Here is a 16,486-nt window from a genome sequence, read left to right on the forward strand (position 1 = left end):
TTAATTTGGGAAGTGGAGGGTTTGTTCTTTGAGCTGAGTTTATGTCAGGAGAAAAAAATCCTGCTAGCTGGGTAAATCAAGGAGTCTTTTTATGAAAAATATCATACAGTCTGTGTGATAGGAGTTGAACAGACAGAGCACCCCCCTAGCTGCTCTGTGAGGTTCTGAGTGGAATGCCCCACTGTGTGACTCCATGGGGCTTATGTCTACCAGGGGTTAAACTGCTTTGGAATTTAATGGGTACCTCTGTATATGGTTTTTCCTGTGGTCATGTATGGATGTGAGAGTTGGACTGTGAAGAAGGCTGAGCACCAAAGAATTGATGCTTTTGAACTGTGGTGTTGGAGAAGACTCTTGAGAGTCCCTTGGACTGCAAGGAGATCCAACCAGTCCATTCTGAAGGAGATCAGCCCTGGGATTTCTTTGGAAGGAATGATGCTAAAGCTGGAACTCCAGTACTTTGGCCACCTCATGCGAAGAGTTGACTCATTGGAAAAGACTCTGATGCTGGGAGGGATTGGGGGCAGGAGGAAAAGGGGATGACAGAAGATGAGATGGCTGGATGGCATCACCGACTTGATGGACATGAGTTTGAGTGAACTCCAGGAGTTGGCGATGGACAGGGAGGCCTGGCGTGCTGCGATTCATGAGGTTGCAAAGAGTTGGACACGACTGAGCGACTGAACTGAACTGAACTGAACTGCAGAGGGTATAGGCTCAATCCCTGGTCAGGAAGCGGAGATCCCACATGCCTTGAGGCCAAAAAGCCAAACCATGAAATGGAAGCAATCTTGTAATGAATTCAATAAAGACTTTAAAAATGATCCACATCAAAAAAATCTTAAAAAAATTCATATTATTAATAATATGTATGTTCTTTATATATTGGAAGGAATGGGCTCAGAATGTCATTCTTTTCTACAGCTTCTGTTTGTCACCTGGCAATAGTGTGTGTGGCTTTTTGTGCTACCTTCACGGTTGACACATTAGAGAAAATTACTGACAGATACAATGTTATAGGTGTAAGCCATTTACCTGGATGCAGACCTTCTGGAATGGCTTCAATGACTTAGTCAGATAAAACCTGTCATTTTAGATCAGCTTATCATACATCAATCTGTAAAGAAAAAAAAACATTAAGTGATTCACTGAAAAAGGTCAGATTTTTATTTTCTAATTTATAAAATAAGCATTAACACTACATCTTAAGAATGTTTTTGAATGGAATGAAGCCATCTGTCAACATATTTTTCCTTATACAGACTTAGGCTCTACTGGGTGACCATCTGTCAAGGGACCTTGTCCTCTTCCTGATTATAGTCAACATCTTCCCTCCTTGTAGATGAATGCTAGAGAAGGTGAAAAAGAGTTTTTGGGTCAACAATAATGCAATTTCTAAGGCATTTCTGGGAGAAGGCAATGGCACTCCACTCTAGTACTCTTGTCTGGAAAATCCCATGGGCGGAGGAGCCTGGTAGGCTGCAGTTCATAGGGTCTCACAGAGTCGGACATGACTGGAGTGACTTAGCAGCAGCAGCAAGGCATTTCTGTAGCTATAACTACTAAATATAAGAAACATCCTTATAGATTAGATTTTTACTTGTGAATTAACAAACTTTGATATATGATTATTAGAGTATAATTGCTATACAACGTCATGTTAGTTTCTGCTGTACAATGGAGTGAGTAATTTATATGCATACATATATCCCCCTCATTCTTGGACCTCCTGCTCACCACCCCTGCCTCCATCCGACCCATCCAAGTCACCACAGAGCAATGAGCTGAGCGGCCTATGCTTTATGGCATGGTAGTGTGATTCTGTTTTACACATGGTAGGTAGTGTGATATACAATTCTTTTCATATAAAGCTTCAGTTCAGTTCAGTTCAGTCGCTCAGTCATGTCCAACTCTTTGCAACCCCATGAACCGCAGCACACCAGGTTGCCCTGTCCATCACCAACTCCTGGAATCTACCCAAACCCATGTCCATCGAATTGGTGATGCTTTCCAACCATCTCATCCTCTGTCGTCCCTTTCTCCTCCTGCCCTCAATCTTTGCCAGCATCAAGGTCTTTTCAAATGACTCAATTCTTCACATCAGGTGGCCAAAGTATTGGGGTTTCAGCTTCAGCATCAGTCCTTCCAATGAACACCCAGGACTAATCTCCTTTAGGAAGGACTGGTTGGATCTCCTTGCAGTCCAAGGGACTCTCAAGAGTCTTCTCCAACATCACAATTCAAAAGCATCAATTCTTCGGCACTCAGCTTTCTTTATAGTCCAACTCTCACATCCATACGTGACCACTGGAAAAACCATAGCCTTGACTAGATGGACCTTTGTTGGCAAAGTAATGTCTCTGCTTTTCAATATGCTGTCTAGGTTGGTCATAACTTTCCTTCCAAGGAGTAAGCGTCTTTTAATTTCGTGGCTGCAATCACCATCTGCACTGATTTTGGAGCCCAGAAAAATAAAGTCAGCCACTGTTTCCCCATATATTTGCCATGGAGTGATGGACCAGATGCCATGATCTTAATTTTCTGAATGTTGAGCTTTAAGCCAACTTTTTCACTCCCTTCTTTCACTTTCATCAATAGGCTCTTTAGTTCTTCTTTGTTTTCTATCATAAGGGTGGTGCCATCTATATATCTGAGGTTATTGATATTTCTCCTGGCAATCTTGACTCCAGCTTGTGCTTCCTCCAGATCAGCGTTTCTCATGATGTACTCTACAAGTGTTATTGTGCCATAATTTTGAAAAAATCTCCTTAAAAGTTTTTTTCTGTTTTAATTTTTCATAGAAGTAATATATGTATATGGTACAAGTGCCTAGTTATAAAGTAAAAGTACACATCTCTTAATTCTCTAATTGTCTCTCCAGATCTACTTCCCAGAGATATATACTACTAATAGTTTTTTTATGTGCCCTTTAGAACTTTAAAAAAAGTGCACCCATGTATATAAGTGTGTATATCCATTGCTTCTCATTTTATGCATTATATGTTCTGTACTTTGCTTTCCTTTAAAAAAACAACAGTAATATGGCTCGTAGAACTTTCTACATCATTTACACAAATCTATCTCATATCATTTACACAAATCTATCTTACTCATAGTATTCTGTTCATTGCACTGAAATATGATAATTGATATAATCAGCCCCTAGTGGGCCTTGGGGGCTTTCCAGGTGGCTCAGAGGTAAAGAATTTGCCTGTCAATGCAGAAGACTCAGGAGACACAGGTTCAATCTCTGGGTGGAGAAGGTCACCTGGAAGAGGAAATGGCCACCCATTCCAATATTCTTGCCTGGGAAATCTCACCGACAGAGGAGCCTGGTGGGCTATAGCCCATGGGGTTACAGAGTCAGACTGAGTGACTCAGCACACTTCATGGGCCTTAAGGGTTTTTTTTTTCCTTCTATTTCCCTTTTTTGGATGTAAAAAAGCCTCAATGATCATATTTATATATATGCATTTTTATACTTATATGATTATACTGGTAGAATGAATTCCAAACATAATTGTCAATACGAATTGTTTATACACTCTAGGTTTTTGGAAGATACTTACAAAATATCCCCTATAATGGCTATATGAATTTAAGATACCAAAAATCTGACTTGTATAAAATTTTGCATTTTTTTCTCAGTCTGATAAGTGAAAAATATATATTTGTTTTGGTTTACCTTTTTTTTTTGGTTAGGAATGAGGTTGAGCTTCTTTTTGTTTTCTTATTTTTGCAATTATTTTTCTACTAGGTTGCCTAGTTATGTATGGTCTTCATTCATTTTTCCATTGGGTTCATTGTTTCTTGTTTTAAAAATCTCATGTCGAAAATTGGCATTTTACATGTAATGTGTGGCAAATAGCTTTCCTAAGTTCCTGTTTATCTTTTGTGTTTGTTTCTGGTGCTTTTTACTACACGACCATTTAAATTTTTTTATGTAGCCAAATTCATCAATATTTTTCATTATGGTTTGGGGATTTTTTAAAGTAAGAAATTGTTTAAAGTTAATGAATCAGCCCTGGGATTTCTTTGGAAGGAATGATGCTAAAGCTGAAACTCCAGTACTTTGGCCACCTCATGGGAAGAGTTGACTCATTGGAAAAGACTCTGATGCTGGGAGGGATTGGGGGCAGGAGGAGAAGGGGATGACAGAGGATGAGATGGCTGGATGGCATGACTGACTCGATGGATGTGAGTCTGAGTGAACTCCGGGAGTTGGAGATGGACAGGGAGGCCTGGCGTGCTGCGATTCATGGGGTCGCAAAGAGTTGGGCACAACTGAGCGACTGAACTGAACTGAACTGAATGAATTACTCAAGAAGATTGTGTATAGGTTTTTTTTTTTTTTTTTTTTTCCTAGCAACAACGTATATGAGTATTCAAGTTTTACTATCACCTTGTGGTACAGGAGGATTTTGGCATTAGAACAATATATTTTTAACTTATTTTTTGGTGGTTTTTTGTCATAGCAAAAATTTTCCCATGAGATATTTTTTCCTATAAAATGCCACTCTGGTGTAAAATCTGTGAACTCTTATAGGGCTCTAGTGTACCTTAGGGAAAAAAATAGAGACAGGGTTGACTTGCCAGGATCATTCTCCAGAGGGTTAATGGTGGGTGTCTATGATCTGAAATCTAGAGTGAGTTAGAAGGAAAGGAAAAGAAATTCCAAGATAAACAAAAAGTATGAACGGAGGCTCATGATAGGAAAGTCTGAAAGCGCATGCCAAAAAAGGGGAAAGAAAAGTCACGTTTGATCTTAGCCTTGATCTTAATAATCCTCAAAAGCTTTAAAGATTTGTTATATATTTTGCCTAGTGTTTCTTATCTGTTCGCGCAAATATGCAGACATTTAAAAAAATCCTCTAGGTGATTTTGCTCTCAAATCAGTGCTAGTGTAACTAAACTGTTTTCATTAGAACACCAATGACCCAAATAAGACATTAATGGCACCTTGACAAGAATCTATCAAAGACACACACACACACACACACACACACACACTCTCTCTCTCTCTCTCTCTCTCATTGGATTTTTGTTTTATACACTGCTGTATTCACTTGTGATTACCTTTCTTTGTAACTAGATATTTTAAAATATATACATATAAAATACACAATGACTGTGTAATATTCCATCATATGGCTTAATGTAATGGGAATTTAAAAGAATAGATTTGTATTTCTCGCAAAAATCCACTCTGTTAACCCAGTATGTCAAAGGCTAGAACACAGTCAGGAAATTATTACATAGGAATCACATCAGATTATTTTTCATTCCTGATAAAGTGGCAGCAATTAACTGTGTGAGGGTTAAGTGCTGGAAGACATCATGGTACAATGTATTTTATGTGACATGACATTTGAATGGAAGGAGAATTAGATGATTAAAGCTGGGTTAATGGAACGTTCTTGTTCTAGCAGCATACCACATAATTTACAAGTATGTAAGATGCATTTGAATTGCATAACAAGAAGAGTTTGGGTCCAAAAGTGAAGAAAAGCATATATGATGATGAAATTGTAAATGGATGAAGTTTAGAAGAAGTGCTGTGAGGTTTTTCTTTTTTTTTTTCAGTTTATTTAGAAAGAAAAAAAAAAACTAGTGTTGATTAAATTCAGCCACACTTACAACTATTTGGGGTTAGTGAGATGAGCAGGACTGTAAAGAGTCACAAGAGAATCAGTGGTACTTTATCGTTGATCAGCACTAAGAAACTCTGCCTGCTAGTTTGCAGGATGTCTCCTGGGCATAAGTTCCCTTCTGAGCCCTCGCCACTTGGCTTTATGGCATCCCTGGATTGATTTTTGCCCTCATCTATAACTTACAAGTTAGACACTGTACTATTAGTGCTGCCGAAAGTTCTAGATCTAAGCAGCTGGTGACATTCTGTCTCTCAAGGATGTCCCTTTATCATGGAGAAAATCATGGCTGCTTAGTTCTGTTGACATGTCTCTTCTCTCAAACATGATCACAGGGATCCCAGACTCACCTTGGTCTTCTGACCCACATCAATGAGCCTCTTCAAAACAACAGACATTTGACCCAATCCAACTGACAGCTCTCAGAGAGTCTATATGCACTGGGAAAAATGTTTCAGAGACTCATCATTTGAGGAGTCACTGGCTTAAAATAAGGTACCCTTGTTTGCAGACTGACTGATTAGTATTATATTCAACTAAAGTTTTAGAAACTATGCTTATAGATAAATGTGTTTATAGTAAAAGCTGAAAGAGTGATACATAATTTGAGTTGGAAAGATAAACAGTTTATATATGTAGGATATGGGTTATTCAACTCAAGAACTTTTTTAAAAAGTTCATCAGAATACAAAGGTTAAAAAAAGGATAAATTTCAGGTAAGTTTTGGGAAAACAGAGATATCAAGTCTTAAATTTTAAATTATGAATTATCATAGTTTTCTTACTTGTTTCCCAACTAAAGAAGGAATTCCTAGAATTCCTCATTATTGAAGTTAAAGGTAAGATGACAGGAAAATGTTATAGATCTTGCTTTTTTCTATAAGGAAAACAGAACTTGATTTCCAATTATAACTTTCTAATAATTATCCAATAATTAATTGGTCCAATAATTAATTGGTCTTAAAAAGCAGGCAGCCTAATGTAGAGCAGACAGTGTGGGTGGCAACAAAGAGCACAGAATCAAAATTGTGTTCAAATCTTGACTCTAACAGTTACCAAAATTGGGTAAGCTACTTATCACATTATTACTCGGTATCCCAATCTATAAAATGGGGATGAGGCAGTGACTATTATATAGGGATGTTGTGAGGATTAAATAAAACACAGTATTGAAAGGCTGAACATTGTTTGGCACATTATATATGCTCAATACATGTTAGTTTTGTTAAAAATGTTATTTTATTAAAAAGCCAAGAAAATAGCCTCTAGGTAATCATTTGAGCAAGCCAGAGGTACTGTCACTTGTGCTTTTCTAGCTTTAAAGTCCTTTTGAATCATGTGAAGATCTTTCTAAAATGCAGATTCTGATTCAGTAAGTCCAGGTGGGGTCTGAGAGTCTGAATTTCTAATAAGCTCCCAAGTGATACTCATGATGCTAGTTTGGGGACCTTGACACCTGAGGTAATGTGGCGGTTCTCAATAGGGAAGAAATGGGGAAAGGAGAAACAGGGGAAGTGCAGACAAAATGTACAGATTTAAAACACTTCCCAGATGATTTTCATATGCTTGCTTTACCTGCTCTTTGATGCCTGAAGAACCACTGCTTTGATATTCCAAACTTTTATTCTTTTCATAGCTCTTTTTCTTATTCTTTACCTTTCCCTTGCCTTATTTTTTTTAAATGTATTTATTTTAATTGGAGATTCCTTGCCTTAGACTTTTATAGCTTTATATTTAAAGCAATTGTATTAATGCTTAGTTATTCCATTAGTAAGACTAAAGCAACACTTTTAAGTCACTTTATTGTAATAGGAAAGGTTTCTAACATTTCTACAATATAAGGATCTGAAAATGTATTTAATGTTTTCCACAAATTAAGCCAATATCAGACAAACAGGCAAGAAAGTGACTTTAATAACAGAATACAAGGCAGTTGGGTGTGGTGCATACTATCAAAGGAGTTAAAACCCCATGGGGAAAGGAAAGTTGTAGTGGTTATTATGGAAGGGGCCAGAATGAAACATGTAACCACATTAGATATTCTACCCTGTCTGAAAGGTAGAAGGAAGAGGGTTGTTTTTAAATGGCTTCCTACCCCAGTGGCATTGAGATGACTGGCGAGACCTATATCTAAATATGTACTTAGCTTGACCAACATCTCTCTAGGACAAAGACCATTTTTATACTTTGGTGTGTCCTCAGGACCTAAGATCTCTCAGATCCATTGCATTCCCTCAGTAAGTATCTTCTACTATTGTTGATATATTTCATACATATAATTCTTTCTTTTCCAAGGCAGATAAGAGGAGCTTTGATTAAAATAAGAAATAACTAAAGAAAACTTATAGAGGAAATTAGCAGTCATTAACTCTCTTTAAAAGTACAGAATTATATCCATATAACTTTTATTACAGTATATTGTTACAGTTATTCTATTAAAAAAGTACAGAATCAAATGTGTATTCTTCAGTATTCTTACTCTGAAGTTAACTATGTAGCCAAAGTACTTTAATTCATTGATCTAAATGAGATTTTAACACCATCTGATGAAGAACAAAGCAGCTTTGATTATATGAAGAGAATAAGAAATCCCATAAAACTTGACCCAAACTGAATGGTTATTAATGCTATGATTTTAAATATTAAGGGCATTGTAGAATTGGGACTTAGACTATGAAAAATAAAGCATACCTATTTCTTACCCATTTTTCCAATTTGTGTTAGAAAAGTAAATGGGCAACACAATTTAAAATATTCTTGACTATAGGAAGGAAAATCAAATGATAACTGGAAGATTCTAGACACTTACTTCTAGTACATGTGTGTGTGTGTGTGTATATATATATATATATATATATATATATATATATATTCTTTGTTAGTAAAATATTTTGAAAGAAATTTTGGTTTTCATAGTCAAGGAACTTTTTCTCACAGTGATCATCTGCTATGAAGAGAAAGGATCAAAATCAGATAGAAAACTTTTAATGTTAATACAACCACAAATAAGATTCATTTGTCATGTTATGATTGTTCTAAACATATATTTTGTTTTCTAATTGTCAAGTTTGTCATTAAAATAACCACCAAACAAAGCATCTGGCAAATTTATAACTCTTTAGGTTTTTTTTTTTTTTGCTGTGATGTATTTTAGATGTATTTTAGAGCTTTAATAGGATAATAGTAGTAACTTGCCAAATCATTTGCCTATTACCTTAAATCTGTACAGATACTTCTATATTTAAGATGGCTTTGTATATTAAGCCATTGAAAAGCTGATTTTTAATAGCTGAAATTCATATTGTGATTAAAAATAAAAAATGTAAAGTGATAGCTAAATTTAGGCAGGAAATGGAACAACATTTACTTTTGCTGTGGAAGCTTTAGTGTATTGTTTTAATAGACACTAATGAGAAAAGAAACAAACTGTGTTATCCAATGACTTCAGACAATTTTGAAAGAGAAAATTTATAATCATTTTGAAGAAAATAATAGTACTTTCCAGTAGTGATGGGTTAAGAAGCTGATTTTTCCAATTTGCTAGATAACACGGGTGAAAAGTGTTTGGTTCCTTTTTTTATACTTGGACATTTTGTTGCTCTGGCTCTGTATTTGTTTATTGCCACAGTCTGTCTTCAAAACAGCTTTTAAATTTTTATAACACTTGGATGTACTTCAAACTTCTAAATAAAATTTGTAATTTTTCAGACTGCTCTGAGAGACTCTGGCATTGCTCAGTCATGACTGAGCAGGAAAAGGGCTAAGTAAACTAGTGAGCTTGCGGCAAAAGACCAGGAGCCTGCATCAGGCAGCCAAAACATCTAAGTGTGATGGGTCTGGATCTTGGTCCCTGTATCAAATTTGAAAGCAAAACACAGCAACTGTCAGCTGCATAAAAAGGACACTGTGAAAGCACAGATAAAACTATAGGAGACGTGAATCATGCATTTTAACTGTGAGTTTCAAACTCCTTTTCAAATGTGTGAATGTGTAACTCAGTCGTGTCCAACTCTTTGAGACCCCATGGACTGTATGTAGCCTGCCAGGCTCCTCTGCCCATGGAATTCTCTATGCAAGAATACTGAAGTTGGTTGCCATGCCCTTCTCCCAGGGAACTTCCCAACCCAGGGATTGAACCTAGGTCCCCTGCAGAGCAGGCAGATTCTTTACTATTTGAGCTATCTGAGAAGCTCTCAAGTATTTTACCTGGGCTTTGGGTAGGCAGCACATTTTCTTTCATTATTTTTCATCTAGCACAGGATAAGAATTAGTCATAGTAGCAACAACAACAGCAGTAATAAGCAGCAGCAGCAAAATAACCCCCAATTATATACCAGCACACACACACAACTCTTACTAAAAGTAGGAAAAGAAAAAACAAAGAAGAAACCTGAACAAAGTCACAGTTTGAGCACTAAAGCAGGGTAAGAGAGAGATAGCAGAGATTTGCTCTCAGAGCTCTTGGGATGCAGAGCATTGCCAAAGCAAGAGTGACTGGGAGACACTTTATAAAACTTGTCTCCCTTTGGCTTCAGTGGAAGAAAACCAGCTTTCTTTTGGGTTGGATAATGGGACAGTCGATTCAGTTTAAGATCAAAGAAGAATTGAGCTAGAAATTGAGGCCTCATGATGGACACAAAAAACAAGGAAATTAGGAAGAAAAAAAAGGGGGCTGCAATAGAGTAGATAATGGACTGCTGCTGCTAAGTCGCTTCAGTCGTGTCTGACTCTATGCGACCCCATAGACGGCAGCCCACCAGGCTTCCCGTCCCTGGGATTCTCCAGGCAAGAACACTGGAGTGGGTTGCCATTTCCTTCTCCAATGCATGAAAGTGAAAAGTGAAAGGGAAGTCGGTTACTCGTGTCCGACTCTTAGCAACCCCATGGACTGCAGCCTACCAGGCTTCTCCGTCCATGGGATTTTCTAGGCAAAAGTACTGGAGTGGGGTGCCATTGCCTTCTCCGAGATAATGGACTAGATACTACTAATCATGAAAACTTTAGCAAAGTGTTGAGATCCAGCAACTTGGGGCCACTCCCTGAGCCTTAATTAAGCCAGGTTGTAGAAACTGCCAACTGTAATCTAGGGGATGGACACTTGGACCTAATGATTTTTCAGAGCAGATAATTTACCAGGAGAGCTATTTAGACACTTTTGAGGAGCACAAACATGGGCTAAAAGGGTAATTATTTTAGACTTTATTTTTTAAAGCAATAACTAGGAAACAAAAGGAATCAAGGAATTTTATCACTAGAGAGGCGTGAGGTTTGAGTTGTGAAATAACTCTAACAGCACATGGCCAGTTATGTGGGAGTCTCCATTCCCAGCTCTCTGTGCTTCCTTGCCCCTGCACTGTCTTTCAGATGGGTGTTGGAATCCATCACAGTCTCCAGAGAGATTATCCATGTGGTGGGGCCTTGAGAGCTAGGGAAACACTAGCAGGCAACAAGGGAAACAGGCAGTTTCCTTTAAAGAAGACTTATAAAGGTGTTACAGCTTATGCTAAGGAGAATAAACCTTGGAGACCCAGGGTGGTATAACTACCAAGAGAATCATGTTGGGAATGACAGCAACTTGAAGAGGAGAGAGAGGTTGTTCAAAAAAGTCATAAAACAGAGCAGCAGGGTGCCAGATTTCCTCCTTGCCTCATTGTTACTCTCATCTAGGAATGACACTAGAAATAGCCAGGTGGAAAATGTGATCCCAAGGGAAAGTGAGCACCCAAACTTTCACCAAGAAGAGAGGGCTCCAGAGGGCCACTCGTGGGTGTTTGATTCTTTTTTTTTTAAATTTTATTTTATTTTTAAACTTTACATAACTGTATTAGTTTTGCCAAATATCAAAATGAATCCGCCACAGGTATACATGTGTTCCCCATCCTGAATCAAGCCATCAGCAAAGAAAGATCAGGTAAAGAGGCCCGCAATGTGCTCAATAGCTCAGGGCAGGAGACTCTTCTGGAGACAAAGCATCTGGCATTGTGGATAGATGGGGCTGGACATTTAAGAGAACTGGAGAATGGGGTGCTAGGTAGAGGGGTGTATGAAGGGAAGGCGTCAGCAAGAGGTTCTGCTCGGTCTTGGAAGCAGAAGAATTTCTCCTAAAATCCCCCTCAGTGACAAACTGCTCTGGCCAGGGTTGTGGGGATTGGCGTGTGCGGAGAAGCTCCGTTTTCCTTCTCCCCAGTTAATTCGATGCGGACTCAGCATCCCGGGCCAAGGACCCAGCGTTATGGTTTGAAGAGGGGTGGTAGGGAGGTGAGCCTTGCTGGTGCTTGGCCTGCCTGGTTAGCAGAGTGTGGGGACAATCAAGTACGCCTTTAAAGTGGCACAACTTTTAAAGGGACTCCCGCCTCGAGAAGTAATATGCTCAGATCACAGTTTAAAGACACGAGCTAGCTAAAAGCCTCGGGAAGAAAGTTTCCTTGGTTGCATCCCATCTCTGCAGATTCCTCACTTGTGCTCGACAGAATTTGGTCAAATCAGAATGAAACGTCGGGGGCATGCGGCAAACAAGATCAGATTGCTTCTTCCCACATCTGATTTGGGGAAGGTCCTCCACCTCCCAGTGGGCGCCGGGGGGACCTTAGCCTTTTCTCGCCACCGTCCCCGAGAGCCTCCCGGCACTGCGCCCGCAGCTGACACCTTGGCACGAAACTGACATCCCGCCCCAGCTCCCAAGCTGGCGGGGCAGTCCGCGCCACTCACCCGCTCTCACTTCGGGACGCTGCGGCGGCGTCGGGCCGAGCTGGCGGCGCCGGCTCAGGGTGCGCCCTCACTCCTGGGGTCCGCTTGGGTTCCTCCTCGTGGATCGCTGTCTCGGGTAGGCAGAGCTGCTAGTCGCGCGTCTGCCCGGGCGCTCAGTCGCCTCAGGCCCTTGGCTGACTGGCGCTGGAATCGTCCTCTCTGAGGCAGCTCCAAATTTATAGCGAGGGGCGTTGCTGCTTCGAGGGTTCCAGGGGCGAGGCTGTGTTTTGCACTCTCTCCTCCTCCGCCCCGCCCGGGAGACCCTCTCGGCCCAACCCCCTTTCCTCTCCAGATGCTGACGGAAGCGGGATGATGCCACAGTCATCCCCGGTGTCACTTATTAGATCTGCGAGTACCTGGCACTGAATCCGGCATCGGGGGAGGGAGTGGAGAAAGGGGAGAGAGCCGAGGGTGCAGGACCAGTCATTTACATCAAGATCCGGGTTGCTCCACTTTTTTCTTTTTAAACTTGGGAAACTTTAAAGGATGCATTTAGGAACTTCTTTCTCTTCCCTGGATGTAGCTCAAACTTTGATAATACCATTGTTGATCAAAGATCGCTGCCATAGATTATAATCTCAGAGTTGTTACAAAGTGAAAGGGTGGACATTCATTTCCTTCTATTGGGGTATGCTGTTGGAGTTACATTTTTAAAAATGTAAAAAGTTAAAAACCAAAATATGACTAAATATTTAAGGAATAATTAATATAAATTCTTTATCGATTCTTCCGAAGAAGATGATCACTTTGCAACTCACGCAATGAGGTCAGTATCACCCTTATACCAAAACAAGATGAGACATGAGGAGAAAATGTCCCTGATAAATGTAGATAAAAGTCCTCAGCGAAATATTAGCAAATAGATCTAGTAACATATTAAAAGGATTATACACCATGTCCAAGTGAGATTTATCCCAGGAATGGAAGGTTAGTTTATCAAAAATCAATTGTTATAATATACCATATCAAAAGAATAAAGGACAAAAGCCACAAGATAATCTTAATAAATTAGAAAGCATTTGACAAAATCTAACACTTTTTATGATAAAATCATTCAGCAAACTAGAATAGAAAGGAATTTCTTCAAACTATGAAATCTATCTGTGAAAACTCACTAACATCATACTTAATGTTGAAAAATAATGTTTTTTGCATCTAAGATCAGGGAAAAGGCAAAGTTCTTTGCTTTCCACATATCTATCAAACATTGTTCTAGAGGTTCTAGCTAGGGCAATTAGGCAAGAAAAAGAAATGAAAGGCATCTAGATTAGAAAGGAAATGAAACAATTTTTATGTGCAGATAGCATGGTCTTGTATTTAGAAAATCCTAAGGAATCAATTAAAAAGCTGTTAGTGCTAATAAACAAGTTCAGAAAGGCTTCATGATACAAGAGCAGTATACAAAATCAGTTGTATTTCTGTATGTCAGCAATGAGCAATCAAAAAATACAATTAAGAAAAAACTGCCTTCACCATAGATCAAAAATATTAAACTTTTAAATAATAAATTTAATAAAAGGATGTAAAAATTGTACTCTAAAAACAGAAAATATTGCTGAAAGAAATTAAATTAGACCTAAATAAATGGAATGACATTCCATGTTCATGAGTTGGAAGACTTAATATTGTTAAAATAGCAATCATCTCCAAGTAATATACAGAGTAAACACAAACTATATCAAAATCTGAACAAGTTGTCTTTGAAGAGATTAACAGGGTGATCCTAAAATTCAGGAAAGCACAAGGGACTCAGAATAGTCAGAATAATCTTGAGAATGAACAAAGTTGGAGGACTATAACTTGTCTCATAATATCATAGACATTTGGAATCATTTATCCTAAGACTTTCTGTAGAAAAACCAAAAGTAGGTGACAAATTCCAGAGTCTGTGAGTGACATTAGGAAATGTTCCTGTGATTATTGTTTTAAGAATCAGGGGAGCTTCATGTTTTTCAAATGTATTTAGTGCTAGAAATCATTAACTATAGTCACACCTGTACTAAATTCCACCTTGATTTTAGAAATGATCATAGTTTTGAGAACTATGATCTCAGAAGTTTGTTACAGTCAGTTGTTTTGGGTGAAACTTCTCAAAAGGGTGGAGTTGACTCACTGGAATGTTATATCATCAGACACAAGCAGATGAAAAGGAGAAGATTCCAAAAAATTAATGGCATCATTATTATTGTGCTGAATCAGCTGAGAAATAGGATGGTTTAAACACCCAACACTTAAGCTGAACCCAGCTTTGCTGCTTCTTAGCCTTGTACACAAATTTATGCTCTGATATGGATTTTTAAAATATATAGAGTAATAATGTTCTCAAAACTCTTGTTAGGATTAAGAGAAAGTGTATATGTAAAAGCCTGTGCCTGGTACTGTGCCTGGTACATAGTAAAGTGCTTAATAAATTGGCAGTCATTTTCAGTGAGTAACCCGCTGTTTTCCATGCCCATGAGGGTCTTATTGACGTATTTTTGCTGCTCTAAAAAAAAGAGAGAAACCTCTTGATATCCTTCTGATGATTAAATTTGTTTCTGATATTTAACATTTGAAATTTTGCATAAATGAAATCTTCTCATACAGTGGATGAAGGAATAGGCTTTTCCCCCCTATCTTTCTTCTCTATATATGCCATGTGAGGCAGAATCAGTGAACCATCAGCATGAGGCTGGAAGTGGGAACATGAAAGGAAAGGGCAGTGGGCTGTTGAAATGCTAGGTGAGCAAAAGCAGAATGCAGAGCCTCACTGCTGCTGAGGCCAGAGCTGGGCTCACGTCAGATGATAGATCTTTTAAGAAACTCTCACTTTGGAGAAAAATGCAACAGGACATGGAAAAAAGTGCCGTGCCCAATAAACATGAAAAAGTGTTTACTTTTCAAAGTAATAAAAATGAAATTTAAAGCAAAACGGTGCAGTTTTTCACCTATAAAAGCATCAGAGACTAAAGAAAAAAGATGACACCAGAATTCAATTTTTACAAGGTAGTAGGTAAGTTGGTACTCTCAGAAGTATAATGTATATTACACATATATGTTCATGTATGTGTGTATATATACATATACACATATGTATATATATATATATATATATATATATATATATATATATATATATATACACACACACACACACAATGCTGTAGGATTGTTGCATGGGCTTCCCTAGTGGCTCAGATGGTAAAGAATCTGCTTGCAATGCAGGAGACCTGAGTTCGATCCCTGGGTTTGATTCCTGGGTTGGGAAGAACCTCTGGAGAAGGAAATGGCAACCCACTCCAATATTATTGCCTGGAGAATCCCATGGACAGAGGAGTCTGGTGGGCTACAGCCCATGGGTTTGCAAAGAGTTGGGCACTATTGAAGTGACTTTGCATGCTTGCATGCATCCAAATTAAGTAAAACACACCACCACACATATATACACATATATACATATACATGCATATGCATGGGAAAAAATCAATGTATAGTCACTAAAATATGTACAGTGGTTTATTCTGAATGAAGAATACAGTAATTATGGATGCTGTAAAGTTGTATTTTCTTTTTATGTTTGTCTGTATTTCTCAAATTTTACATTGCAATTAAATTACCATAAAAAAGTTAGTAGAATGAACAAGAAGGCAGGGAACTTAGCACAGGGACAGTTTGGAGATCAAGGAACATTGAGGGGCACCTCTCTTGGGGACAGTTTTTGCTCACACTAAACTTGAATGCCCCATGGCTTCAACTCTGTGAGTATGCCTATACCTGTACTGTTTATGAATATATAAAGTAGCATGACTTTATGGGATGATATGTTAACTTGGAATTCAGAGACCTGGAGCCCACTCTCCATTATCTCTAGAGACATCAGTGGAGCTAGGCCAAGCCAGTTGACATCTACAGCTCTCCCTAAAATAAAGGTTTTCCAATATCCTATTTACTAGCTGTGTGAACTTGGGCAAGTTATTTAAGTTCCTATCTTTTAACTTACTTACCAGCAAAATGTATTAATAGCACCTAATTCAGTTAGATGAGGATTAAATTAATGTAAAGCAAATAGAACAGTACCTGCTCTGTTGTTAGTACTCAATACATATTACTTAA

The 16,486-nt window shown here is 38.4% G+C and overlaps 1 protein-coding gene across 2 annotated transcripts in view; it reads right to left on the reverse strand.

Moving 5' to 3' along the window:
• The window catches only part of AGTR1 (angiotensin II receptor type 1), a 58,118-nt gene extending 45,504 nt beyond the window's left edge, over positions 1-12,614 (reverse strand). Inside the window, exons 1-2 of one of the 2 annotated variants that reach the window (XM_055569400.1) lie at positions 12,366-12,614; positions 1,036-1,117 (exon numbers count right to left, since the gene is read on the reverse strand). The gene's annotated coding sequence lies outside the window, so the exon portion shown is untranslated. Of the gene's footprint in view, positions 1-1,035; positions 1,118-12,355 lie in introns of both variants that reach the window. The other variant, XM_055569399.1, reaches the window with a different exon arrangement.
• Positions 12,615-16,486: the final 3,872 nt, after the last annotated feature.

Source organism: Bubalus kerabau, chromosome 2 (genome assembly GCF_029407905.1).
Source record: "Bubalus kerabau isolate K-KA32 ecotype Philippines breed swamp buffalo chromosome 2, PCC_UOA_SB_1v2, whole genome shotgun sequence".
NCBI lineage: Eukaryota > Metazoa > Chordata > Mammalia > Artiodactyla > Bovidae > Bubalus > Bubalus kerabau.